A 24,996-nucleotide genomic window follows, 5' to 3' on the forward strand; every position below is an offset into this window, starting at 1 on the left:
CGCGCACCGCCCCGCCCCGGCCACCGCGGCCCCGCGCACCGCCCCGCGCCGGGACGGCCCCAGCGCGACCCCCGAGGTCAGGCACGGGCTGAGTGTGGGATAAAGGCTGCTCCATGTGAGCCTCAAGGCGAGCCGGTGGGTGATCTGCACCCTGAGGGGCTTGGGGTGGTGCTGCTGCCCATTGCCAGGGACCCCCCCCCCCGGCCCGCCGTGCCCGGAGCTACCGGCAGCAGGGCACCGACTTCACACGGTTTGGGGTGTTCGGTCTTGGAACTTTTCCCACAGAGGTGTAAAACCCGGGACAGTTTCCACCCCTCTTTTCCAGTGGCTGAAACCCACTGCCGTAGAGGCAAGGAGAGAATGAAGGAAATGCCAGATTGCTGAGTAGTTCCTCTGCCTCAATGTGAGTCCCAGATTATGGTGAATGGGCTCAAGTTCCTCACTATCAGGTTCTGCTCCACTGTAGAAAAAATGTATATATTTCCAAACGCTGATAGCCCAGAAAGGGATAATGTCCTTTATGAAATTCAACACATGGCTTTTACTCTTCTCTGATCCTCATAAAACACTCAGGGCCATCCATGCTTTTACACCACTCTGCAAGATGTACCCTGTCCTAACCCACCTGCTTTGTGTCCTGTATCTATTCTGAGTTCTCCCCATTTGATTTTGAAGTGTATGGTCTTCTATGTCTTCCCAGATCAACCTGAAATTAAGCCCTCAGAGAGCACTATTTCTTAGCCACAATGATGTGGCTTAGCCTGGTAGATTATTTTATCTCTTCTAATACCCCACTTGGCTTTCTGTGCATGGTAATAGTTCAGCGGGTTATGCAATTCCAAGAGGGGTTGATGGATCCATCATGATAAGTTATCTTTGCGGGGTTCTTGAAATCAACAGGTGTACTCTAGTTTGCATTTAGGGAAAGGGTTAGTGGCTGCTAGGGCTGGGAACCTAACTTGAAGAATACCCTACCAAGGGACCCTTTTAGTGTTACTGGTTAGATAGGGTATCCAGTGAAGATGGAAAAATTGCCACTTTCATGAGTAGGAATGTGTCAAGAAGCTCAGGACTAAGTGCGAGCCAACTTGATCCCAGCCCAAAAATTTCTAGCTAACTAGGACGCCCTGCAGGACAAAGGTGTTGCAAAATGCTCCTTGGAAGGTGGATTGAGTGTGACCGAGGCTTTCCTGGCAGCCTGTGCTTTCCCTGAACAACACAATGCAAAGAGCTATCTGTAAGGTGACTAGGTTCCATCTCAAGGAGGGAAGCCGGGGCAAACTACTGTGGGCACACTCATTCTGCTAGACCCTGTCTGCATGTTACTGCAAGCTCTGGGTACCTGCAGGTGTGACGTGGAGGAAGGAAACCCAATGACCACCTCCATGCCTCATTGTTTCCACGTAACTGATTGCTGTTTTCTTGCTACAGGAGAAGCTCCTGTCTCCTCTCCCCATGCCAACCATGCTTATACATACCCTGTGTTTGTTGGAGGACGAGTTGATTCTGGCTGTATGTCTGAGCTACAGCCCTCATCCTCGTGTGTTTCCAATGGAGGAGCAAAAGCATGGAGAGAGGTGAAAATGGGGTGAGTAGAGAAAAGTCTGACGTGGCAGAGGGCACTCAGAGACCTCCTTATTTTCAGTCCACCCCAGAACCCATTTTTCCATAATTCCTCTCAATCCAGCACCTAGTGGGGAGTTTTTAAGGCACAGTTTGCTCATTTGCTTTGGGATCAGAACACATCCAGTTTGCTCACGTGCTCTGGGAAGAGAGTGATGTGTGTGCCCTAAGCTGTGCGTGATCCTGAGCTAAGCAAAGAACGACTGCCTCGGTGGTGCCTGTCCTGGGCAAACAAGCAAGTGAGCCTCTCTGGCAGGAGTACACTAGTCTGATACATGATAGCCTTCAACAGCAACTGTGAAAAAAGGATTGATGGACCTGCCATAATTCAGAGAACAGGGAGCTTGAACAGGAAAAGGACTTGTGTTTCTAGGAACAGGCAGGCAAAGCAGTCTCTCACCCACGAGGCAAGACAAGCACCCTTCTCTGCTACAGCACCCATCAGGGTGTGGATAACAAACAACCTTGAGGTAACAGGCAAAAGTCATCTTACTTGTAGCTTCACTGCCAGACCCGTCCTTATAAAATTCAGCCAATGTGTTTGTCAGAGAAATTGCAGAGAGGCAGAGGGTTTTACAAGTTGTTCCCCCCTCTCCTGCACCTTAACTGACAGCAAATAGCGTGAAGACTTTTTATATATGAGACTTTTTAAGTCCCATAGCACCTCTGGCTCCCTACCCTGCTGTTCTAATGCATTTGCAGATTTTATATTAAATCCCAGAAAACAGATAGGAAAATGCATTTTTTCCCATTTACATCTGAGTTACTAACTCAAAAGATCTTTATTTCACAGAAGCTAGAAATACTAGCAGGTTTTGAGCTGACAGTGAGTATCCTTTAAAGAACAAAGGAAGCCAAATAATGCAGCCCAGAGCCTATCACATACACTTCTTGTTAGTAACAATTTCTGTTAGCTGTTCAGGGGAGTGCATGCAGCTCTCAGTTTCAGAGCTTAAATGACTTAGCCAGACTTTTTATGAGGACATGGTATCTAGCAATTCCAACTGCAAAACAATGCAAGTTTCTAGAGGCAAAGCATTGGCTGCTGGTTGTGTCGATCAGTAACTATTCAGGAGCTTTTATAAAATGCAGATGTGATTTCAGTTCTTTCTCTAGGAAATAAAAACAATGAAGTCTCAGCCTGATCTTATTAGCAAGTAGTGAGTGTTGCCATCCTATCAACCCAAGTTTGCCTTCTCTAGCAAAGCTCATAAAGCACACAAGAACACCTTCAAAAGCAACTAAGGGAGGTTTGTGATTCCTGTATTGATGGTGTAGAGTTTTACAGTTACATTAGTCCTCTCAGACAAGTAAAGAGAAGCAGCAATCTTATGCTTGCATGTGTTTTGTTCCCTGTCCCCTGTATCCAGACACAAATAATATAGATTGAAAATACAGAACATTAGATCTAAGTCTTTGGAGGAAAAGTGGGTCAGACATCTGAAGATTCTTACTTTAAAAACTTGCAGAAATCCCAGGTAAAGAAAGTACTTAACGGCCTCCTTACCTGAACAAACCTTGTCAGCGATCTTTTCAGGTAAAGAGGTGACCCTTTTACTCATTTTATCTCAAATTGCTGAGTATCCTGGGAACATGGGAAAATGTGCGAGGCCTTTAAATATAGACTCCCTAGTTCTTGGAAGAAGGAGCCATGGACTGAGAAGGACTGACCTTGCCATCTTCTAGGTTTCATATTTTCTTGGACATTTGTATATTGTCTTTTTTTTCCCGAACTTTTGGTTTGGACAAGGGAATATGTTAAAAATAGTATTCTGAATTTTCTCAATCTGGGTGTGTTTACACATTGTAGATTAGATTAGAGAGATTCTAGAGGTGGCTGACCTGTAGCGCCTAAAAATTTGCTTTTTTAAAAAGGAAAATTGGAAGTACTTTTATAATACATGTATTTATTAGATAAAAAGTGCATGTTGCTACAGTTTCTGTTTTCTCTATGCGTCGTGCTCCACTCTGTGCAATTATCTGCTAGAATGCATACTCTGCATGTGTTTTTAGTTAAAATTTCTTAAAACACGGTCTTAAAGTCTGCATATTTTCAGCCTAGTCCTTTAATAACTCACATAAAATAGCATGCGTCTGTCCTGCACGTGGAATATCTACTTGCATATTTTCAACTGTTTAGCTTAGAGATTTTGGTAGCATGTGTTAAGACTAATATTTCTTTTGCATTTTTGCCATTAAATATGATAAACTAATGCATCAAGGAAAAGCTCTAGTTTCACTTTTAAGCTCTAAGAAATAAGGTCTATGTAGTGTTTAGAAGGTGGCTATACATGAAGTGGCTTTTTTTCTTCTTGCTATGTTTTCCAGTGTGGTAACAAATTATGTAAGCTGAACTGGACAACACCTCTACTAGTTGTTGTAGCATCTTTTTGTTTTATATTCACATCATCACATGTGTCACAGTATAGTTCTTAAGGACACTCAGTGAGATGAGGGTTACATCTCACCTTAATCTTGCATTGTCTGCATGATTCCTTCTTTTGGTGACCAAGGAATTTTTCATATGAAAGCATTCATGATCTTTTTGATCATGCTTGTTGCACGAGGGTGATCACCGTCATGATAACAGCCTTGGCTTTGTGGGAAGTGTGATATAATAGGCATCCTTAGCAGTTTCTCTGCAAAGACCTTTTTTCCCTAGCTCCCATGGTGCATGTGAGATACTTGGCAAACAATGAAACGCTTAAATAATGTGTTCTTGTTTTATTTTGATTATTTTTATGTCTGCTAAGGACTTGTTCTTGGTAAGTTCTTCTTTGAAAGACCAAAGTTTGCTTTCATACTTTCAAGACTTACAGCTTAGCAGTGATTGGAGTATAATATATTTATACTTTTAGTGAAACTCTTCACTGTAAGTCCCACAAAGCAGTACCTGACCTCCAAAGACCTCGTCTGACCCAACTTTTCCAGAATTGGTACAACACTTCTGCTGGATCCCTAAGGAGAGTATGAGGACAGGGAGAAAATTGTGCCTACCCTCTGTGTCTGTAGAGAGATTTTGGAAAATACTTGATGACTGGATCACTTATCCCTTCTGCTTCCTATAAATGCTCTGTGGCTCCAGCTGTGATAAAAGGGAAATTTCTATGTATCCTTGACACTGTTCCATTCTTCTAGTAACACTGAAAAAGTGAAGCCACTTTTGAGGCCTTTGATCACTCCTGGGGTACAAGAGGAATGTTGCAGCTGCTCCAGATTATTGTGCCACCGCTCCAGTGGCTGTGGAAATGTGCTCACACTGCATCAAGGCACAGGGGCTTCCCCACACGCCAGCCTGGCAGTGACCATCCTGGCCTGTTCTTCTTCCCATGACACCTTGGAACAGGTGCAGAGCCCCAGGCTGTGGCATCAGCTGGAATGAACATGGTGACAGCCGTGGTGCTGGGTGCTGTGGGGTGCCATGGCAGGTGGCTGTGCAAGTAGTAAGAGTCTGCTCAGCACTTTAATCCCCCTCTTGTTTGGACAGTAGTAGCTGAATGCATTTGTGGAGGATGCTGTACCAGAAGCAGCAGCCACATGGGAGAGCTCCCACATCTGATGGGAGTAGAGGAAGCAAAACTTCACAACACAAGAGTCAGAAGTAGCCAGACTACATATACACCACCACACATTTCCTATGGCACAGCAAAAGGGCAGCCAGCACTAGCAGTACAGCCCGTAAAATGTATCCTTTTTCCTGTTGGGGTCCTCTTCTGTGACTGGATGTGGCACTTAGTGCCATGGTCTAATAACTGCGGTGGTAGTGGATCAAGGGTTGGACTTGATGATCTCAGAGGTCTTTTCCAACCCAACTGATTCTATAATTCTATGATTCAGGAGCTGAGTTGATCCATTACCTTCCAAGAAGTGTTACTTACGGCCTGAAAAGCCCCATGGAGGACCAGGAGCTCCTTTGGAGGATCAGGAACTGTGGGGAGAGCAAAAGAGAGACTCAATTTGAAAAAGTCATCCTTCAGAAAGGTAATCCTCTGGAAAGGTAATCCTCTATTTCTTTATGGGTGTCATTTACATAGGCACTGCCTCACGAGCCTGCTGTCCTTTGAGCACTGTCCTCATGCTCCAGTTTGGTGTTAGCAGGGCTTACAACAAACCAAGCCAGAAGTCAGCTTTTTTTCCCCATCACGATCTGTTTACTGATGTTATCTCTTTCTTCTAGCTATAGTATCTCAGTTTCTGCTCCAGACTGTCTTTGCTGTGGCACATGCCCGACCTGGGAGCTGGTGAGCACTGCCTCTCAGATCTCGGGGCAAAGGTCAGTAGCTGCATAGTGGCCTCTGGATTCTTCAGATACCGACCCTCATCATGTGGGGAGGCATTAACCTTTGGCCCTGAGTAAGTGTCCTCATATCTCACCTCAGTTAGTCTGCCCTGCTGTTTTATCCTGTTCAATATAAAGCCCTTTTCTTTGGCATTCTGCAAATCTAAGACCTGTCTTGATGTTTTCCAGCATGCTATCCCCTGATGCTGGTGGGAAATACCCTGTGTGTTGCACCCAAGGCTAAGTAAGTAGTGGCAAAAGGGGCAACCTGAGAAGAGGTGATCATACATTCACAGCCTCTTTTACTTCCAGAGAGAGCAGTGGTGGTGGCTCCCTCTGTGTAACATTTCTTCCTCACTCAGAAGAAGGATAGGCACCATGGGATGTTACTGTCTGTATCATGCAACTAAGGTGTTTTGAGAATTTGAGGTTTGGGGTTTTTAACTCATGATTCAGGGGGAGGGACTCACCGAGAGTCCTTTAATTCAAATCAAGCTCTTGGGACAGATCTTAGTGCCTTCCAAAAATGCGAGATTTCCCTTGTCTCCTTTTAATGCAGAGCTTGGTCAGGGGTTCACCTTAGTACATGACTCCTATTCCAGCCAACTCCTGTGTTTACCTTATGTGTAACTTCACACGGCCCCCTTGGGTCCATCTCAGGGCTGTACAGGAGTTCTTAGTTCAGCTCTGATGAATGATCATTTTACTTCCTTGCACTGGATAAACAGCTGTTTTCCATGTTACCTTCTTTAGGAGCCTCACTGGCATGTTGTTTCTTTCCTTGCCTCCAGCAACAAGCAGACATATCTGACTAATTGCAACAGGGCTACACCAGCACCTTCTTGCAGTCGGGACTGCACAAAAGTCGGACAACATTTTTCCTCAGTGCACCACATGGCAAATAGCCATAAGAAAACATAGCAGGGAACAAGCACTTGCAGTTACTTTTCCTTATCTTTTATTCTTCAAAAGGGTGAAAGCAACACAGGCTTGGAGATGAGGGTCCCATAGTGGCCTGTCCCCATTGGTGACTGCACTTCCAGCTTCGAGTCTCTACTGGGGAAGGTCTTCCTTTGAAGTACATCTCACTTGGACAGGAGCCAACGTCACGAGGAGGAAACTATTAGCTTGTAAAGAGAACCCCACAGGTAAAATCTAACAGCCTGCTGGTTTCTTTGCTTGCAGGTATTTCCTGTGGATGCTTTAAAAACAGATGGTATTTTGGGTTTTGCTGGTGCTGCCTGCTAGTGGGCAGTGCTCTGTTTCAGAACGAACAGGGATTTAGAAGATTAGACTTTAAAGCCCCCCATTGATGCTCTTTACCCTACCTGTACACTTTTCAAGGTGTTCCAGAATACTTTAAAAGGACAGATAAGCTCATCTTTGCGTGAGTTAGTCCTTGTCCTGGAGCTGTCATGCCAGAAGGGGACCATCACGGCAGCCCAGGAGGAGGGCAGTGCTGGTGGGAGCAGAATGCTGCTGCCAAAGGAGGTGAAGCCCCACCTGAGTGCTTGTGCTTTATGAACAGGAATTTTATCGGGGCTGGTGGGATTTACAGCTGTGTTCAACACTTCATTCCACATTTAGTACCAAGGTGCTGCATGCAGACCACAAAGATGGTTTTTTACTTTCAGTACACTCTCAGTTTGCAATGGCCATTCCTTTTGTCTGCTTTGCAACCCAGGTAAAAAAAAAAAATTCATCTTCTGCTTTTCTTTTCCCACATTGCCACTGAATTTTTGGTGTTCACATGTACATTGGCGAATTGAGAAATCTCCTGATGTATTGTAAAACCCACTTATCACATTCTGCCAAGCTCTACAAGCCTATCGCTTGTCTTCCATACCACCTTGTCTGCTGGAACTTCACTGGCATCCTTATTCAGACTTATGCCCAAATAGCTACCTTTTATAAAAGTCTTGACCTTCTACCCTACCACTTTTCCATGCCTTGTGTCATCTTGTGCAATGAGGCAGCATGATGTTAAACCTGCTCTCTCCGGGGCATTGTGTGGCATCTCTGCAAATCAAATGGTAGGGATAAAATTTGGGATTAGGAAACAGAAATAAACGAACTATTCCTTGTTTGCATAAGACTGGAAAAACAGCTGGGGCAGAGCTGGGGCTAGAACTCAGAATAAGTCATGGGGCTGCCTGTCATAACAAGAAAGGGGAGCTTGCAGCAACTTCTTTTTTTGAGATGATTTGTTAAATCTCCTGTAATTGCTTTAGTAAACACTATAGACTGGAAACAAAACAAAAGGTTCTCTTCCAGCTTTCATAGGTTACTTGGTATCTCCCATAGCCATATGGGATTAATGGTCGCTGTAGGGTAGGATTGTATCATAAAATTTTATTAAATGTTTTAAAGCCAATTTCAGCTTTCTAAAATTTTGCAAAGTAAATTTTTTCCATTGTTGGCACAGTGCCTTTGAAGTGCTAGATCCTGAAATTTTTAATCATTTAAAAAAATAAATAGCTATTTATTCTCTGCAGACCTGACACTGTGACAGCAATTCCACTAGTTATGCACAGTACTGTTGTTGTAGGCAGACAACAAGTAAAATTCTCCAAAGTGGAAATTCACTTTTTTTATCTTCCTTCATTTACAGAAGTATTTTATGTCTTACCTGTAGGCTCATTAAATGACAGTTTTGACAGGAAGGCTTGGGTTCTCCTACCAATTCGATATGTCTTTCAGATAAGCCTTCCTTAAAACTTTTGAGTCTCCAAACTGAGAAATGGGAAAATCCATTTGTGAGTATAATAATGATTATTAGAAATTCCATGTGTCTGAATTTTTTACTTTCCTGAAAAACCAAGCTTCCATTTCAGGTATATAGTTCCACTTACTGTAGGCACAGATATAAAATGTCTTTCTAATCCATGGAGAGCATGCAGCCTATATTTCAAGGAAAAAGCAGGCCTATGACAGCAAAAGGATCTGCAGGGCTCAGTGTCTAGGGTAGAAAAGAAAGGGCTGGATGTAGACGCAGTAAGTTTGTTTTCATAGGTAATGATGTATTTGCAGTAGTGTGAGAATGCTCATCTCTCTACAGCCCAGGACATGGTTGGCTTTCTGGGCCACAAGCCCACATTGTCGGGTCATGTCCAGTCTTTCATCCTCCACTGCCCTGAAGTCCTTGACAGGGCTGGTCTCGATCCCTTGATCCCCCAGCCTTTATTGATACTAAAGGTAATTCCTTTTGAAGTTGTTACTATGATTGGAACTGCAGGATCCTTGATCTTTACATATGAGGCTGTCAGGGCACCTCTTGGGCTGCTATAGCATCCTCTGATGGACAAAAACACCTTCTCGGTACCTGTAGTCCCTTGAGTGTGGTCCACCTCTGTCGTGAAAGGGCAGCAGAGGCTGGGGCAGCAATACCTTGCCCCTCCTGCCCAATCCATTTACAGGGTTCTCTTGGTGCACATCCTCAGCTCTGCACGTTGCAGAGGGCAGACACGTCCCTGCAACGTGCCTGGTGATTTCTTGCACACTCACAGGGCTGATGTGTACTTCGGGGAGTCCATCGAGGCTGGAGGTGAGTGAGCCTTGGCACTCAGTCACTGCCTGGTCTCACAGCTCATTGTTCACCCGCAGCTGGGACCAACAGACTTTTTTTGTCTCTGTTTTGTATAAATCCTCGTCGCTGTAGCACTTCATCTGATATGACTAACATGCATGGTTTTTCTCTGCTCTCTCCCCTGAGGAAGGTGGGGGGAGAGTAGTGTAGGCAGTGCAGTATTTCTGCTTCAGTCTGGTTATTTCAGAAACAAACTTAAAAACATATGTTCTTTTCAGTTTGTTTATGTGACAGAGACAAGGTCGAAGAGATATGCCTGGAAAGTGGAGCTGAAACCTCCCTAAGAGCTGGACTAGGTTGAGGGATCCTGTTACATGGAGTTTATTGCAGGCTGGTATTTAAGTTCACTATAGCCTGCCCCGTCGTTGTACTTTTAAAGGTCCCTTTCTTTTAGAAATATCTTCATTTTGTCTCCTCCTGTTTTTATATTTTCCATTTTTTTTTTTCTTTCAGGACAGTTTAATTTTTTGAAATACTCCCCGTTTTGCAGAAACCATCATGTATAATACAGAAACACATTTGTACAAATATTGATAGCCCAAATTTTCTCCCTATCTAGATCTCCATTGTGTTGCATGTTGTGTCCTTGCTCCAAAATTCCTATCTAAATTTCCACTACCGGTGAGGCAGTCTGTACCCTTGAAATACATGCATGTTAATAAGGCAACAGTTGGGGTTGGCAGGAAATGGTGATGGAAGATTTCCTCATGAAAAAGTGAGGATTAGCACGTCTGGTTTTCATTCTTCATCAAAGCAAAAGGAGAGTTTTATAAATGATGTTGTGAAGAAACCTGAGGAGGGGAGATTTCAGGAGATGAAACCCTGCCTGCTGGGCAGGGAGGTAAAGGGGCAACTGGCTTCAAGCCATAGCTCGGTTAGACCTGGATGTAGACCTGAAGCCCCTGCCTCTTTGAGCTTGCTGGGTGGGGCTGTTCCCCTCTTGATCAACGTTTAAAGATGTAGAAAGTGAGAAGAAAAGTGAAAAAACAGATGGCAATTAACTTAATCATGAGAGGGGAGCACCTGAGTGTGATGCAGGAGACAGAAGTTCAAGCCTTTGCTGAAATCTCTCACAACAAGGAATTAAATTTTCTCCTTCATGTTCTCCTCCAGCACCGTAATCCCTGTGGTTGCTGAAGCTCATCCTGCTTCTCACCGGCCAGGTTTTCCCTGGGGCTGGGAACTTGCAGCCATTCAAGCACTTCTTCTGGGAACAAGTTGCCATAAAGTGCTTCCCAACACTTCCAGGACTGCAAAAGGGATTTGATGAAGACAGCTGTCATTTGGTTATACCTGTATGCAACATCTTCTGGTCTTTTGCACAAATATAGTTAGAAGCTTGAATTAAAAGGTGGAACAAGGTAAATTGGGGATTTTGGAGGGATTTTGGTAAAGTCTTGCACTTTGTCGCTGCGGCGATGCTATGGAAATGTGATTTGTGGGGCCAAGGGGAGTCTAAGTTGGATATCTTTGTGAAAAAAACTCATGGTTTTGAGCACTCCTTTTTAATCTTGCACCTTGGAGATGTGGTTAATTTTAAAGGGAACAGGATCAGTGTATAAACCATGATAAACCCCCATTAACTGGAAATGGGAAAACACCTACTGAACCAGTTTTGAAACGTCTGGATGCAAGTAAAAGGGATCAGAGGTCTGTTTGTTGCTCAGAGAACGTATTTGACACAGTGGACTAATAAATTTTCTCGGATTTTCTTTAAAAAGTTAGTTAAATGAAAGGTCAGTCCCGTTTGTAAACAAAGCTGTCTGAATTTATTGTAAAGTAAAAGCATCAGGGGCTTTTGCAGTGCTTTCCGCTGTGGCTACGTGCCAGTACAGTTGCTATTTAGAAAGCTTAGTGTGTATGATTCTTTTTTATTAGAAAATAAATGGAAAAGACGTGCCAATCAGTAGCTTCGAAAGGTCCTTACTGCAATATCAGTGTTAGAGCTGTGCAACAGCCTCCTAATGAAATGGGAAAGCAGAAAAATTGTTTTCAGGCACTTTGGTAGAAAACTGAAGCTCTGGATAGCTTAGTGGAAGGTTTATGAACCTTCTGGGGAGTGTCCACTGTGTTTACCCAACCTATACTGATTTTTTGCTGCTTTTTTGAAACCAGCTGAAAAACAGTAGTTTGAGGAGTCAAACCAAACAGAAAACAGGAGAAAGGGACACTCTGAGGATGGGAAATCTTGTACAGACACCTGCAAAAATCAAGCAGCTGTTTGTTATGTTGCACTGGCAGGAATGCTGTGCCGAGCAAGGGTAGTGGTTGCCTCACGAACTTTTGGGTGATGACATCCTACTCGCTCTCCACCTACCTTGTGGCTGATGTTGGCAGTGCTGCCTAGTTCTGTTCACATTATCTGTCCAAACTAGAGATCTATCAGGCACGTGAGCCCCCTGCAACACAGTGGGAAAGAGCAGCTCTGCGTAGGGACCCAGGCTGTGCGAGCTGGGCAGCTGCAGCAGCGGGACTGCCTCTCCAGCTATCCCTAATTGTTTTGCCACAGCAGTGCCAAGTTTAGAGTAGACTGCATTCTGCTTTTTGGGCAGGACCTGTAGCAGTAGTCTCATCATTTGAGGCTAGTGTGGATATCTCTGTGTCTGGAGTGCTTCGTATCCCATGCCTGTGCCTCCTTTGCTTTTTATATAATGTGGCTTGTACATGGTGTCATTTTACTAGAACAAGGCTTCTTAGGCACTGCTGTAACCAGAGATACCCTGACCTTACTGTCACATGCTGCCTATTTCTTGTGCCAAAACAAAAAGGTGAGAAAATAGATATAAAGGGATACAGCAATTGCCATGTATGTATTTGCCTGTAAATAATCTAGTGGCAATGTTTCTGTTTGGGATTTCTGCTTCATTTCTGCTTGGCAACTGGCTTTGGAGAGGCTCAGGGGGTTTTATTTGCTTTTTCGAGGGAGAGAGAATAAAGATAAGGGGAGGCTGACTGAGGCTGTCGTGAGACCAGTGAAGCTGCAGCACATAGGCTGGGAGCATGGATCATCCTTCACGTGTGCTTAGGGAGGCAGCCAGGTTCCCAGACAGGATGGACAGCTAACTGGGAAGGAAAGGATAGCACAAAAATATTCTATGGTCACATGGCCAGGTTTTATTTGGGCTGGCCTTCACCCCCTGTCCCCATCACCTTTCCTGGGCAAGGCTCTCTCTCGAGGCTTGTGTAAAAAAAAAAAAGCTACACCCTTTTTATTAAAGCCACGTATTTAAGCAGGTTTCCAGTAAACTACTGCAAGTGCCTGGACTCTTATTTCAGCATGAAGGTGTGTTTTGTGGGTTTTTTTGTTGTTGCTGTGTGGGTTTGGGGTTTTGTTTGTTTATTGTTTGTTTGGTTTTGGTTTTTTTTTTAAATAATTGACTTTTGAGTTATTTTAGCTTAGGAAAAACAATTAAGAGCAGATGGCAATTAATACACCGTCTTCACACCTCCTCAAAAAAAAAAAGGGTCACCTGAGATTGAATGAAAATCACTGGAACATTAGCTTGTATGGGAGAGTGTCCCACCAGATGGAAAGGTCTCATCACAGCCCAAAAGCTCTTCTGGAATACCTGGCTGAAGGAACACAGCTTTTGTAATGGCCACCTCTTGGCTCTAAGAGAGCTTATTTCTCTGAGCAGCAGAGCCCTTTTCTGCACCACTCTGCCTCTGAACCAAAGAGCATGAGACCTAAATGACGCTGTGTGACTTCCCGAGTTTTGTGATATGCACGGATGGTTTGGCCAGCATTGTTCACGCCAAGCGCTCAGATAGGCGGAGGGGCTTTGCATGCGGCGTGTCCCCTCCAAATTGTCCCACAGTGGCCTGTCCCAGCGGACCACCTCGATGGCTGAATGAACAGCAGCTGTTCATTAACACGGAACAGAGATCCGGCGCTGGCCATAGGAAGTAAAAGCCCTAGAGCACACTGCAGTAGCCTTGTTCTCCCTTTACAAAGCTGCTCTCTGTTAAACTGTGGTATCGACCCTCATTGGCGTACAAATGCCCTTCGTTAGGGTTTGCATGCTGTGTTATATGAGTCCGCAGTTAAAAAGCAAATGAACAAAACCTGCTTGTGGTAATTTACTGTAATGGCACTGGAAGTCAGTTTAATCAGGGAAAAAAAATGTTTGGGGCGATTATGCTTAACTGTAGTGCTGGAAAGAGAGGGACGCTTGGGCGCTGAGGTGGTGACTTCACCGGTGACTGGGGAGGAGATGGATTATTTGCAAAATCTCAGCCTGACATGGCTCTCCCAGAACAGCCTGCTCCTAAGACACAGATCCTTATATGTTTAATAAGGTGTTAAGAGCAGAACTCGAAATGTTCATTCGCATTCCTCTGTTCTGGATCATTTCAGTGACCACCTGGTGTCCCTTTCTTCTTTTTCTTTTCTTTAAAGACGCTTTTGCATCCTGTGTATTACTTTCTGTTTACCCCTTGGGCCCCAGCTTGGCAGAGTGCCATGGAATGTGTTTGGTGTCCTGTCCTTTCCTAACTCAGCAAAACACTAAAGACAGTGCATAAGGATAAGCTGTCGTGTTTCCGCTCCCACCTCACTGGGAGAGCCTCATTCTACCAGTTGCTAGAGTAGCCTTTGCTTGGAAGGTGGGAGAAGGATGTTAAAGTTTGTACAAACAGTACTTTTGTTCCCAGGGAGATTTTTAACATTTATGTTGGTGGCTTGGTCAGGTTTGCGTACTTGAATAGTGATAGCAGCCTGGTATCAAAGTGGTAGGAAGGAGTTCTGTTCAAATAGAAAAATAATTTGCTTTCATAGGTCCAAGAAAGTTTGCTCTCAGACATCAGGAGCTGAAGAACTTTCCAGCTGAGGTGCCATTTTCCCTGTATTAGTGCTACAATTGTGAAGGTAGCTGTGATTTGCAAATTCAGTTAATTTGCTTAGCTGGAAGCAAAGCAATAACTCTACCCTTTCTGAAATGATCAGAGTAAAGGTCTGTATTTTAACGTTAAGAAGAGGTAGCAGTTTTGGGGAGTGTCATTAGAAAGTGGAACTCATGAAATAACACTGAACAGTGAATTGCCTGTCTTTTTAGTGTTTCTATGTGCGTGGATGTGATTGAGAGAGGGAGAGAAAGGATGAATCTGACACAAACTGTATTAAGTTTAGGAGTGAATGCAGAGGAGGCCATAGTTTCAGACTGATTTAGGAGTGCATTTGAGTCTGTTGAAGGAACCTGGTGTAAATAGCTGTGGGCTGCTGCCATGCTGAGGGCCCCTTTGGCCATCAAGTCTGCATCACCTCCAAGGGACACAGGCTAAGGCACCTGAGCCTCCTTTCACCAGCAGCACTGCACGTCCCACCCAGCTTCTGCCAGGAGAGGTATTCTGGTGAGGGGACAGAGCTGAGGTGATCCCCATGTCCTGAGTGGGCCCTGCTGTGCTGGTACGATACTGCTCTAGAAATTATCTAAAAAGATAAACCAGCTGAGCTGTTTTAAGTTTAGTTTGTTTAAGCCTTTTTCAGTGGCGTGAGCACACTGAATCTTTCAGTTGTCCTTCTACGGATATCTTTTGCTTTGTCATGGTGATGACATGCTTATTTGATCTATTTAGCCCCAAGGTATTTTGGCTAACACTATGTTGTCCTCTGCTCCAGGAGGCCTCTTTGATTCAGGTGCCACCACAGCTTCTGCCACCACAGCTTCTCTAGGAAGCAAGCCAGGATTTTTCTGGTAATCAGAGTGCATTGCATTTGTTCACTGTTGTTCCTCTTCCCTTATCTCTGTTTGTATTACGTTACCATTCAGGGCGTTCCCGCACTTGTCACGTGTTTGTATGGTGCCCAAAAGATGGCACCTCTGTGAGCTTGTGATCTCTGTGGGGGACAAAAAGTACCAGAGAGAGTAGCTAGAGATTGCTATAAAGATCTCAATGTTGTATTTTTCTGCCCTAAATGAAATTCCTGCTGTAGGTCTTCCTGCATGCTGAAGTGAGGAATCTGTGTGAAAGTGTCTTCACTCCATGCGTGTTTATTGTCAAAGTCCTTCAGGTTTTGTTTGACTATTTTGATGTGTCCAGTTTCTTATCTGATGCTTTCTGGTTACCTTTCAAATTCATGGGCAAAGTCCAAAGAAAGATTGGCATATACTTAACGGAGGGTGGAGTTGGCAAAGAAATGGTTTAGCTCTGCCTCCTTTTTGATTGGAAAGTTGTCCCTGTAAAATAACCCCAGGTGGTGTCTGAAAGAGTTTCTGCATCTTCTGTGACTGCTACTGTCACAGTACCCAGAGGAGTATATTTCATTTTAAATTAGAGGAAAAGACTGTTCCCACTGTGTTACTGTGGTACCAGAGAGGTGATGGGGCTGGAGACATGTTCAAAAGGAGAATCAACTTCAGGCAAATGTCTCTTCATGACCTGTCCTCAAGGATGTCCAGTGTTCAAGGTCCCACACCATCCCCAAGTACTCCGCTCCACTATTTCATCATCCCTACTGCTGGAAAAGAGGCCTTTACACCTCACCTGAACCTCCCTTCCTGTGATTTAAAGACTTCTTGCCCTAACCCCCCAAAAACTCCAATGCGTATACATTATGATGCTCTGCCTGCTTTAACATATAATGTTTGAATTTCTGAGAGAACAGAGAAGAAAGCCAACTTACATCTCAGAAAGTGACTTAGGGGCCTTTCTGGCTGAGCAGGGTCTTGACTGGAAGACAGAAAACTCCACTCTTACCATTCCAGTACAGATTTAAATCACCTACATGTGTCCTGACTGATAGTATTTAGTGAGTGGCAAGGCTTGGATACTGTGAAAGGAATATGAGAAGGAACATAAGAAGGTGTGTTACAAAGAGATTGTGTTTTCTCGGTATGCATTTGCGATCTGCCATCCTCAGGAGCAGGAGCAGCAGTGATTCTGGAACCTCATTCTGATTAGAGTGACAATTACAGGTGTGTACCAGAGTCAACAGTGAAATACCTGAGCACAGTAAGACAGCAGGAGATCTTGTGGTGATTATTAGTGGAATATTTGTAACTATGTCCAAGCAATTTACTTGATGAGTTATTCACAATACTCCCTGTTGGCAGAGAGATTATTGAATTTATATTAATGAGGAGCAAAAATTATTAGGGAAAAGGTTAGTGGTTGTGGCTTTAATTGGGGAGCAGAAAGAAAATCCTCCCTTGGGTCATTTACTCTATTCTCTTGACACTCTGATAGAGCGGAACTTAACTCTCAACTGATCCTTCTATCCCAGTTTGAAATGCCTGAAGTGATGATGATCTCATTCTTTTGAGCTATGACATAAGCTGTGAGTGTCAGTCTCGGCAGGTGACCACATCTCTCAGAGAAGTTTCCTTGAGAACTTTTTCAAGCAGCTAAACAACCCACTTCAAGTGGCTGTGCAACAGATGATTTTTCCATGTTTCACCAAAGCTTCAGGAAAAGCAGTGTTTTTTAACAGCGTTCCACAGCCGTTGTTTTGATTTTGGAAAATCCATTAACAACAACAACAACAAAAAAAATCATTCTAGTGAGCTGAATAAAGCTGAACTGGCAAATTGCAAATACCCAGAAGGAACAGTGTCTTGTTTATAAGGAAAGAGTGTGGTTACTGTGGTTGGACAGCTGGGCTACGGGCCAGGTCATGCCTCCTAAACATATTTTATCTAACCTCATGTCACAGGCAGGATGTGGGGAATGTAAGATCTTCTCTTCTGAAAGGTAAGGGCCATTCACAGAGAGTGTAGACTGGCTCCCTTGACAGCTGCTTTGCCTTACACCCGCTGAACCTCTACTTCTTCATTAGGGTATCAGAGGAAATTTCTAGACCTGCTGGGATCAGAATTGGTGCAGATCCACCTCAGTGGCTTTCCCCAGGCAGTCAGAAAGGCAAAGACAGGCTGCAACCAGGCCTGAATGGACCCGTTCTTCTCAGCCAACCGCTAACACTTAAGGTATGTTTCTGCTTGGCAAGCACGGGGTGTGACAGTAGCACATAAATCATGGGTGCAGCTAACATGGTCTAAAAACTGTGAGGTGGTAGGTATAGTCCCTGGAGAGTCCTTGCTCCTTTCCTGGCCGCTGGTGTTGCACAGGGTGGCTGGAAGAAGCCATCAAGGCTATGGAAGCACCTTGGCATGGTTGGCTAGAGCTAAGGGGACGTCTAGTGGCGACATTTTAAAATCCAGATTTCCCTTTAACTAGAGGCATCTAGTTTTTCCACTGTTGCTGCAGCTTCCTTTAAAGTGATGGGCAGAGGCAGCAGTGAGATTAAAGGTGTCCTGTGTCAAATTTCCCTTGTGAAAGAAACCGGCAAATTGAATTACTGGATACAGGCAAAGCTCAGCTCTTAGTCTCTGTGCTGCAAACCCTGGGATGGTGGTGGGGCTTCTGAATGCAGAATGGGTATAACTGGTGTAGAACTGATGCTGTCTTCCTGAAATAGCCTGATGGGTTTTATATTACCTCTGTCTCTGCAAGTGGAGACCCCAGACCGTAATAAAAAATAATTTAAACTTTGTAATTTGATTTTTTAATGTGAATTTACAGAATATGTAAGACATTCATGACTTACACAATGCAGTGAGACCCTGCTGTATGACACAGACTTTCAAAAGTCAGTTGCTGATTTCTCAATACAGTACACTGATTTTCACAGTCATATTTCATGACCCCTTGGACAATAACTGGGGACTTAATGTGGGGTAAAACTAAAAGAGACAACACTGTATCCCCTTTATCCATATGCTTATATACTGCTGTGACAAAGGAGAATGTATGTAAATATAGATATCCATGCAAGGCAATGCAGTAAATAAATATTGAACGCAGATTAAAAGAGGTTCACTAATATCATCCTGTTTTCTTTTAGGATTTACGAAAAATTTCCTTGGCATTATGTGCTTGGTGGTAAGCTTGCTCTGAGGGAATGTGCTCACAGAAGGACAATTCTTTGGCAAAATGATCTTTGAGGCTGTGCCAATAACAGCTAGAGGAACTCAGGTGCAGCTCCAAAAAGGCTGCTCCCCCACTATGAGGACCATTGCAACAGGCAGACATGGTAATGTAGTGCTAAACTGCCTTCTCTTTCTCCCTAGTCTGAGAAATGCAAAGTTTTCTCAACGCAAAGGAACTAATTACTTATTTTTCAGGCTATTGAACCAAATGCAATGTATACATGCCCCCCGATGTGCTCTGGCATTGCTGCTGCTGCAATCACAGCAGGAAAGGATTTTGCTGCTGCTGTTGTCATATTTTTCTTGTGGCACGTTTTTAGACAAAGCTGTGTCTTGTTTTTGGATTTTTTTAATGCACTGGGAAACTTCTGCTCTCACTCCTTGGCCAGTTTAATTTTCCAAATCCCAGAATTAATTTCTTTGAATGTTTCTTTGTTATTTCTCAGTAAGTCTTCTTTTTTTTTCCTTTCTCTTTCTCATATCATGAGGTCTTTTTCCCCTCCTCAAACCAGTGACCAACAGAAAGACCTCGAGTAACAATTTCTCATCCTTAACCATCTAGTTTTTTTAGCCCAGACTTTTCTCCACCATTCTATCTTTTGTGTGTTCAAAGCCAGTTATTACCTTGATTACAGAGCATCCCTTCATGATGAAATAGCTCTGGTGCTGAGCAGGAGAACAGGAAAGCTCAGACACCTACCCTTTCTTCAGACAAGCTTTCATGCTCCTGTGCTTAGAGATTGATAAAATTCCCCATGTTAGGTACTGAAGTACTCATGTACTGGTTTCCTTTTCCATGGATCCACAATGAAATGTGGTGGGTTTGTTCTGTTTTGTTTTCTTTTTTAAAGTTCCCGCCCAGGTGTTTCCAATTGATTACCTTTTCTTTAAATTTAACTTGTTTCTATTTAATTCTTACATATTCCTCCTTACTTAACATTTTTGCCAAGACTTTTACTATTAAGGGCTAAGAGGAGAAGGGCTGCATGTGGAGGCAGTATTTTTTTCCCAGTGAGATTCTCTCTGCCCCTGCTACACAAGTGTAAGTAGTTTTAACTGTCTTATTTTATTTTTTTGAGTGAGGAGCAGGTAAGGTAGTTGTAAAAAAACAGGATCTGAGTTTTCCTTTTGCTGTGCTCTGACTTTTCCAAGCTTTGTGAAGTACTGAAGGGGTCTGGGATGGGAAAAATCAACAAATGCCTCTTCCTTTGTAACAGCATGTTCTGCAAGGGCTGCCTTTCCGTTGTGATATCCCCTCTTTCAGCCTTCTTTGCTCATCTACACTAACTACCACTACTTTGGGCTGCGCTGCAAACAGCAAACCACTGAAGGAGAGGAGGGGCCCTCTTATTTGGAAAAAAGCTTCCCTTTTCTAGATAGTCTTGGAGTGGGTTTGGAACTATCTTGTTGCTTTTGTGAAGGATTTTGTCATTTGCTACTTTGTGACATGTGGCAAATCAATTTGAATTTCCCAGCTCTTCTGCAGCACATCACTCTGTGTTCCACCTGTCCTGCCAGACAGATTAGATTTGCACTTGTAGAGTCTAAGCAAGCATGGTATTTGTACCAATGATGGAAATATTTTCTCCTTCCTCATGACATGACTGGGCAGAGTGTGTATGAAGAGTGGGTGTGCTCAGATACAGGCAATGTGTGTGTATCAGGACTGTGTTTACAAGTGATGCTCAGAAGACCAGTCCCTGGGCTTGCACTCTGCTGCTGCTGCTGCATCCCTGGCTGGTGCTGCCCGTCCCTTCTCCCGTGGAACAACAGTGCCAACTGCTGGCTGCCGAGCCTCGCCTGCCAGAACCGGCTGTGCCTGCGGGTGGAACTGGTCCTCTTAAGCTTAGTTTTAGGGTCACCGCTACCTAAAACAAAGCATCCCTTTGCTGATGGTTTGGGTACTTCGCAGAAATATCTCGGTTTGGTGGTCCTTGTTTCCATACCAAAATAATATTCTACTGAGCTCAGGTGAGCCTGGGCCGGTTACCTTTCCTTGTGACATTTCTCACATTCATTTCAAAACTGATTGTTAATGATGTCTTAAAACTCTGTGTCTCTCCTCCTCTCCCAGGGCTGGCTGCTTAGAGCGAGGAGAAGGTTTCTGCTCTGAGCAGTGGAAGGGTCATGAAAGGTGTTGTATGCTCCCTGGAAGATTTTAATCATGGAGTTGTGGTAGCAATTTGCCATCTACAGATTTGAGATACACATACGTGTTATAGCCACAATGAACTCTGGGGAAAATGAGATGGTGGTTTATGTATTTCTGCACAGGGTACTACACAGTGGTTTTGTTCAGGGAAAAAAGGGAAAGAAAACGGGGAGGATAAGAAAAAGAAGACAATATGCAGGTGTACATGTAAGTGTCATTTTGTTTGAATTTCAGTGAAATGCTTTAATAGAAAAAGTAGTTTGTTTGGATTGTTGTTTTTTGTTTTGTTTTGTTTTGTTTTGTTTTTCACTAAGAAGAATATCAAATGGGAAAGACAGGCCTGTTTCTTTAAATATTTCCCGTGAAAAAGTGCTCACATTATTTTTTTGCTCTATAAGGCTCTGTGTTCCCTGTCTCCTTTCCTTTTTGGCCTGTGGTCTTATTCTGGGAGGGTTACAAATGTTTGCAGGAGGTGGCAGTAGAGAGGACACATGTATGTGGAGTAGGAAATGGGAAGGGAAAGAAGTATTAAAAAAAGAAATTTAGAGAGCTTTGCAGAGAAAGGGGAAAGACGGTGAATGGGTAAAGCAATAAACCTGGGAGAGATGATCGGGGGAAGTTTGCAGAGAAGAAAAAGGGTAAGGATAGGAAAAGACAGGCAGCCAAACAAACTGAAAGTGAGTTTAATGAGTCAGTGTTTCTGTGTGTTTCTGGCACCTCTCGAAGGGCCATTTTTTACTTGCTCCCAGCCACAAATGTTCTTCATAATTTTTGGAACAGAACATAAGAGGAAAACTAATAAATCAGCTATTCTTAAACATATGTGACAAGTCCAGGCTGAGGCACAGGTGAACCACAGCCATGTGAGGTCTCTTAAAACCAAGTTGGAGAACTTTGGCCACCACCACAGGTTTTGCACTGCTTCCAACCCTCTGTTACTCTTTCACTCATGTGGTGTTGTGTTCCCCCTCCAGCCCCAATGTCTTCATAAGGAAATCTAAACGAGGCAGAAAGGAGAAAAAAATAAAACCAAAACCCTCAAAAAACCAGCAGTATTTTGATGCTACCTTGAAAGACAGGAACATCAAAACTCCTCCTGTGGAACTGAAACCTCAGGTTTTGGGTGAAGCTTATAAATCCTATGAAAAAAGTAACCCTCAAGCAGTCTGTCATTGTAGCCCCAACTGGGAGCCCCAACTGGGAGCCCCAAGCTGGCTCTGGGCAGTGTTGGGGATGGGAGGGCCACCACACTCCACTCAGCAGCGGAGAAATTGTGTGCAAGCGCAGTTCTGCTTGTGTAGCGGGTTCCATGCCAGTCAGGTGTTATGCTAAATGTCAGGAGTGGGAAATTGGAGCAATGAGGGGACAATCTCAGTCAGTTTTTCAAGCCATGCAACAAAATATTTCTTGTGAAAGAAATTGACATTCTATGAAACTGATTTCTTAAGTATCATAAATCACAGATTTTGGGTTAGAAAGGACCTTAAAGATCACCTAATTCCAATCCCCCTGCCATGGGCAGAGACACCTTCCAGTAGACCAGGTTGCTCAGAGCCCCATCCAACATAAACACTTCCAGGAATGGGGCATCCACAATTTCCCTGGGCAATCTGTTCCAGTGCCTCACCACCCTCATGTTAAAGAATTTCTTCCTTATAACTAATCTAAAGCCACCCTCTTTCAGTATGTACTGCTCTGTTTCTAATGACAGTGTGTTGAATTTTTATTAGTGATGTGAATAATTAAGCCGGATGTCATGCCATTATTTGTTATTTCTTTTAATTAAACAAAATGAAAATTTTGCCAGGACACGTGGTTGCAATTTTCAAGAGTCTTGTTCTAATCACACACTGCTTTATTTTACTTTCACACAGACAGGCATTCCTCCTACACTGTGTGTTTCTCCGAATAAAGGGAGCAGGCTACATGCTTTCCTATCCATGGCAGGCCTTTGTCACTGAGATAGCCAGCCTCTTACTGAAAATATATTTATATGTATAATATATTATTATATTATTAAGGAAACTTAATGGTGGAGCAGAACTGAGCATACTCAACGGAGAGAAAGTGCACATAAAGGTAGGATGAGAGGCAGGGGAAGGCAGAGAGCTGTTACTCCCTGTACCAGCCATAGGTTTTTCCTGCGGTGGGGTGGGATGCCATGGGGACAGGTGAGGTGGCTGTGTTTGCTGTCCCTGGAGCCTGAGCAGTGGCAGTGGTGCTGGGAGCTGCGATGCCGCTAGATGTCCCTTGTCACCCGAGTGAGGTAGGCGGCTCATCCCCACCCCTGAGCTTCAGGCATATAAGATGTAGTGTTATAAAGAAGCCTGTGTTTTAAGTATTAAATATGGAGGAAAGTTGTGTCTGTATTAAAAAAAAGGTCTTGTATCAGCCTGTGAGGTAATGTTGTAGGTAGCAAGGAAAAGGGTACTTCTTTAGCCACTTTATATTTAATTTTTGTTGGAACATAGTCCACCATAGGGAAGATTTCATTTTGAAGGCATATTTACACCAGGGCAATTCAATATTTTCTGCTGGAAAAGAAATCATGCTAGGAAATGCTGGTTTGGTGAGCCTAACATCGTGATTTCAGCTAACTTTTCCCTGCTGACACAGGCCTGTCTGGTGCAAGATGGGATCTGGGCATCCTGCACCAGTTGAGCTGGTGGAGGGGTTTGGGGGGAAAAGGACCTACAGGCTTTCCTTTCACCTGCTTAATGATTTTGCCATTTTAGGCATGTTCATGTTGAAAAAGGCCAGAAAAAAAGGTCACTTCTTTGAAGAACTCAGCCCCTCCACCTCTCTGGTGCAGCTGTAGCCCCAAAGGCTCAATGTGCCCCTACAGAGCGGGGAAAAAGCTGGTGGAAGAGGGAACAGCTGCTGCGGGAGGTGGACTGGTTAGGCATATGGCATGGAGTGGGCAGAGCTAAGGGCAAGAGGCTGCAAGCTCTTGGAGGCAGTGTCTAAAGGGGGCACAAGGAAACCTCCCAAACCTGCTTCCACCTGGCCTTCCAAAACCTTTCCTTATGCTTCCCAGCCCTTGTGTCACTCAGTGTGCACAGATCCATGTGGAGCCCATGCTGCTCAGCCACATGGCTTGTGTTTGCCTTGTGGCTTGATCCCCTCTCCAGCCAGCTGTACTGGTGCTGCCGTGCCAGTGGTGCTCTTGCCCCTCCAGACCAGTGTGACAGCTGAGTTTGAAGGGCAGCCTCCAACAGCAGGAGTGTGCCAGCCTCTCAGCAGTCCTGTAAGAGTTAATGCCTCCCTGTGTCCATGTTTTCACCACAGTGGAAGCTGTGTTTCCATATGTCCCTAGCTTCCATAGCTGGCGCCTTGGCGTGGGCATCTGTGCCACTCCGCATGCCTGTGCCCTTGCAAAGACTCACCTGAACTTGTGCTGGGCAAATCCTCCCGCTCCTGGTCTCCTACAGTGCCCCGTGTGCCCTCTGCACGTACCAAGGCTGCACAGTGGGGTGTGCATGCCCCTAAACTGCCCTGAAAGCAACCACATGGCTCACCTGACCAGCCAACGCCTACCATGTTATGGACTTTTCTCCAACGTAGGTAATAACTGATTGACTGTCACCTGTTTCTCATAATGAGCTGCTGCGGTGCGTGACTGCACAAACCAAGCTGTTGTGTATTCAGAGTCATATCTGCCTGCCTGGATGACAGAAATGAAGCATTTGCTGCTTTCTACTTCATTTAAACCTGCGGGAGCCCATGGGGCGCATCCTCCTTGTGCACCAAGGTGTCCATGTGTGCCACTTGTCAATCAGGGACTTCTTCACCGAGTGACATCTGAGCAAATCTCTTAATAACAGAGGGACTACACACAGATTATTGTGATCATAATTTCACCAACATAGCCTTTATTACTAACGGTGATGTTGGAGATGGAAAACCCAGCTCGATTCTCAGATCCCTGCTGGAAAGTAATAAAATAAAGAGGAACAAAATCTGTGCATGTATTTGCTACCAAACCTTTGAAAAACACAAAAGTGGAACCCTGCCAATGTGATTGCTGGCAATTTTTCAGAATGGAGCCTCATTCTGAGGTAGGACTAGAAGTGGAAGTGCATTTTGTGTCTCTAACGTTAATGTCATGTTGTTGTGTACAAACGGAGGGCTTACAGTCATTTGGCATTTGTTGGTCTCTATTTTAATTATTGTGTGCCACTCTTAACACCTTCAGAGCATTTTTGAACACCTTCTGATAACAGAATAATTAGAAAATAACTTCATCAATCATAAAAAAATGGTGCCTATTTTGTTAAGGCGAAGAACTGACAAAAGAAGTACTTCAGTGGAAGTGGTCTGATAAAAATGGAGCCGTGTTTCATTTTACTTTGTTGAGAACATGGATGAAGGCAGGCTGGCTTTTATATCGTCTTTTGTTCATCCCTGGGCAATGGCAGAACTCGCAGCTAAA

At 44.1% G+C, this 24,996-nt stretch overlaps 1 long non-coding RNA gene across 1 annotated transcript; it reads left to right on the plus strand.

Moving 5' to 3' along the window:
* Positions 1 to 1,435: 1,435 nt before the first annotated feature.
* LOC135414235 (uncharacterized) lies at positions 1,436 to 24,514 on the plus strand. The gene is made up of 6 exons (XR_010430634.1): positions 1,436 to 1,588; positions 5,461 to 5,604; positions 5,801 to 5,976; positions 6,875 to 7,050; positions 17,263 to 17,410; positions 18,328 to 24,514. It is a non-coding gene; the product is annotated as an uncharacterized LOC135414235 (long non-coding RNA).
* The last annotated feature ends 482 nt before the right edge of the window (positions 24,515 to 24,996 follow it).

The sequence above is a fragment of the Pseudopipra pipra genome, chromosome 5 (genome assembly GCF_036250125.1).
Source record: "Pseudopipra pipra isolate bDixPip1 chromosome 5, bDixPip1.hap1, whole genome shotgun sequence".
NCBI lineage: Eukaryota > Metazoa > Chordata > Aves > Passeriformes > Pipridae > Pseudopipra > Pseudopipra pipra.